At 34.0% G+C, this 2500-nt stretch overlaps 1 protein-coding gene across 3 annotated transcripts in view; it reads right to left on the bottom strand.

The window, feature by feature from the left end:
- The window catches only part of Ctnna2 (catenin alpha 2), a 1150887-nt gene that overhangs the window by 931612 nt on the left and 216775 nt on the right, over positions 1-2500 (bottom strand). The gene's annotated exons all lie outside the window — the stretch shown is intronic.

The following is a 2500-nucleotide window of genomic DNA, read 5'->3' as shown; positions in this document are numbered from 1 at the left end:
TATGTCATGGCCTCACTCAGAGCATGGTCCACAGCAGGCATCCTAAAAGTATTGATAGAATAAAAGGCACCAGGGGCTTTTACTTCAAATGTGTTTAATTTACTCTATATAAGGCCTTATACTTAGTTCTATGTACTTAACATGTTTAGACAAGAAAACTTAGAAAGTATAAACATTTATACTTAAATCAAATTTAGCATAAAAGCAGCTTTAGAAATTTCATTGGAAAACTTAGATAAGGAAATACAGAAAAATGTTCTAAACAATTTGTATCCATCCCCCTCCTGATTTATTGGTGCTGACATGATAAAACTCAGGTTTAAAACACTGTACTAATATATTTCGGTGAAATGTAAGACATTCATTATATCATATCATACCTCCAAAACTAAGTTGGTATCCACTCACATCAGAGATATTAGGTAGAAATACAAAGTGTATATTTTAATAGTATTTTTTTCTGCAGGTAGACTCTGATTTGAGCACTAAAGTTGACATTCAGTAGAAGATGTACTATTCTAAAAACCACACCTTTGTACATATGGGCAGCATTAATTAGATCCACAGATTATTAATGAAAAAGAGAGAGGTTGAGATATTAAGAAGGAAATGAGGTGGGGGCATTATAAGGAGTTATAAGGAGAAAGTGTGAGTGGATATAAACAAATAATTTTATAAATTCTTGAAATTTTCAAAGAATAAAAATACTTTGAAAATGAAAGACTCATCTTTATAAAATATTAGCTTTCAAAATTATGTAATATCTATTACAAAGAAGTGATTTTACTAGATAATATTTAAAGTAAATGTGTATGTGTTCATACATAGCTATCTAGTGCTATTGTGCTTGGCAGACAATTTATAAGTAAGACAAAGTAGACATGGCTCAGGATATTAAGTTTATCATTAGAGCACAATTTTCTATCTACAGAATGCAGAAATGGCAGACTGTAAACATCATAAGCTGAGCTCAATCATGGAGATAGTGTTTCCAACTAGAAGGCTAATGTGGTGAAAATTTCTCTTTTCTGGGCCAATAAAAATAAATGAACAATTTTGCCTCTTAGGTCCCACAATAATTAACACATAAAATTCTTATTATAAAACACATATGTGCTATTTTAATTTTCTTCCCTTTATTAATGTAAAGTGTTAAACAAAAGTGAATGGAAAATTCCCTAGTCCTTGCTGTCCATTACCAGCATTTCTATGCAATAAAAAGGCTATTTAAAATAATGATGGGGTCTTCTCATGCATGCACTTTTACCTTATCATATTTTAATAATCCATTATGGAACACAAGATAAGAAGTCCTTAAATATTTACTTTTGCTCATATGTGTGATTGTGTGTGTGTGTTTGGATTTGTGTGTGTGTATACTATACATGTAAGGGAACATGGAGGCAATAAAAGGGCATTGGATCCCCATGAGACAATTCTAAGTGTCTGGATATTGGTGTTGCCGCTGAGCTCCACTTTTACAAGAGCAGTAAGAGTTCTTAGACAATGAATCATTTTCCAGCCTGTCAACAGTTTGTTTAATGGGAAAGATACATGATTTCTGTACAACAGGGGTCTAATATTTTCTTGAAATAATTCATTTCAGAGACTGAGAAAATGTGTTGGTAGGTAATGAATGAGAACCAGAATTTAAATCCCAAGCACCAGCCTAACTCTGAATTGGGTCTGTGGCCACCTGCAGTCTCAGAACATATGAGACTGACAATCCCTGCAACAAGCTGTCTAGATAGAATATCCCAAACGGCAAGTTCTAGAGTCAAGCTAGACATACGGACTCAAAACATAAGGTGGAGTGAAATTGAGGGAGACACCAAATGACAATTCAGCCCTCCCAATGCACATGGGCACATACACATGTGTGCCCCTAACATACTTCCCCTCCCAATTATAAACAAGCAAGTATATCACACATATAAACATGTATAAGAAAAACATAGATAAAAAGAAATAAGTCATGCCTGCTTCTTTATCCATGAGTCACAGCCTGAGTTATACAAGCTTTCTTCATGCATCAAAGTAATGGACTAATAGAATAAGAATTCTAATGTGGCAAAATGTGGTGAATGACAACCACTCAACCTTGACAGTTACCTGAGCCAAGAGAGCTAAATTTTTAGAATTTATTAGTCAATTTCATGGATAGTTAAACTATGCATAGTATAAAATTTTATTGTAGACTCATTGTAAGTAATATAAAAATATGTTGAACATGATCACTCTAGTCTCTTTCATATTTTGACACTAATAAAGGAAATAACTCTTCAGTCAGGAAGCAAGGTCACAGCTTAGTAGATCGACTTGTTAATTTCATCTGAAAAGTAGATGAAGACAAGCTTATTGGTTTACCAGTATTACACTGTAATATTGAAAAACCAAATTCCAAACTTCCCTGAGTTACCACTAGTTCTCAAAAGATTGAGTTTAGCCGGGCGATGGTGGCGCACGCCTTTAATCCCAGCACTCGGGAGGCAGAGGCAGG

The sequence above is a fragment of the Microtus ochrogaster genome (genome assembly GCF_000317375.1).
Source record: "Microtus ochrogaster isolate Prairie Vole_2 chromosome 14 unlocalized genomic scaffold, MicOch1.0 chr14_random_3, whole genome shotgun sequence".
Taxonomy (NCBI): domain Eukaryota; kingdom Metazoa; phylum Chordata; class Mammalia; order Rodentia; family Cricetidae; genus Microtus; species Microtus ochrogaster.
The sequence above is the reverse complement of the archived record's forward strand: the minus strand, read 5'-3'. Positions and strand labels throughout refer to the sequence as shown.